The 1229-nt window shown below is 49.2% G+C and overlaps 1 non-coding gene across 1 annotated transcript; it reads left to right on the top strand.

Annotated features, from left to right (window-relative positions):
* The first annotated feature begins 253 nt into the window (after positions 1 to 253).
* Positions 254 to 419, top strand: LOC134898899 (U1 spliceosomal RNA). The gene has a single exon (XR_010172586.1). It is a non-coding gene; the product is annotated as a U1 spliceosomal RNA (small nuclear RNA).
* Positions 420 to 1229: the final 810 nt, after the last annotated feature.

Below are 1229 nucleotides of genomic sequence, written 5' to 3'. Positions count from 1 at the left end.
CATCACCATATGCGAATCCATCTGCTGCAGGCCTTCCCCCAGGAATGCTTGCACTAGTTGTTGCATTTGGTTTGTTGTTTGGGGGGTGCTTCAGTATTAGGCAGCCTTCTGCCCTCACACATTCGTCTGAAAATGTGTTCTCCCTGCAGTTGTTGTCCCCAGATGAGAGTTCCCTTGTGCTGCCTCAGTTGAATCTCCTTTACTTGACGGAGGTGTGCCTGAGCAGCGGCCCTCCCCAGCCCTATCTCAAATCATACTTATTTTGCTTAGGTGATACCATGGTCATGAAGATTGTTTTCCCAGGGTGAGGTTCATTCATTGCATTCTGGGTATGCTGACCTCTGTGATTTCCCCAAATGTGGGAATCTCGACTGCATAATTTGTGGTAGGGGGGGGGACTGCATTTGTGCTTTCCCCTGGTTGGCTCTGGTATAATTTAGATCTCATTGTCTCAGGTCTCTCTCCAGCCTAGTTTGCTGTCTGTTTCCACTTCTCTTTTCTTGAGCCCCTCCCTTCTATGCCCTTGCGCACTATCCTGACTTCTCCCGTCTGCTTACTTTGTGCCTTCCAACGCACAATGCGAACTACAGGTGGTGTTGCAGGGCCCACACCCTTTTATTTGCCTTACAGAGCAGCTCTGGAGCTGTTACAGTGCCCAGCTGCAGCAAGAAATCAGCTTGAATGCTTCAGGGGCTGGGGCATGGCCAACATGAGCCCCACACCAAAGGAGGGTGGGGGGTGTTCAATGCGAACTAGGGGTCATCCAAGTGCCCCTTTTCTCTTTTCATATGCAGATGAGGGTTCCAGCCAACTTTGGCCCACTGCTTGGATGACATCACCGTATGCAAATCCGTCTGCTGCAGACCTTTCCCCAGGAATGCTTGTACTAGCTGTTGCATATGGTTTGATGTTTGAGGGTGCTTCAGTATTAGGCAGCCTTCCGCCCTCTCATTTTCATCTGAAAAGATGTGGTCTCCCTGCAGTTGTTGTCCCCAGACAAGAGTTCCCTTGTGCTTCCTCAGTTGAATCTCCTTAACTTGACGGGGGTGTGCTCGAGCAGCCGCCCTCCACAGCCCTATCCCAACACATGCTTTTCTTGCGTATGAGATCTCTTGATCATGAAGATAGTTCTCACAGGGTGAGGTTCATCCATTACATTTTAAAGTAGGAAGGTACAAATTGCATATTCAAATTACATATATGTGCTGGATTCAAATGTTTTCCCCCCT

Source organism: Pseudophryne corroboree, chromosome 3 (assembly GCF_028390025.1).
Source record: "Pseudophryne corroboree isolate aPseCor3 chromosome 3, aPseCor3.hap2, whole genome shotgun sequence".
NCBI classification, from domain to species: Eukaryota; Metazoa; Chordata; class Amphibia; order Anura; family Myobatrachidae; genus Pseudophryne; species Pseudophryne corroboree.
The sequence above is the reverse complement of the archived record's forward strand: the minus strand, read 5'-3'. Positions and strand labels throughout refer to the sequence as shown.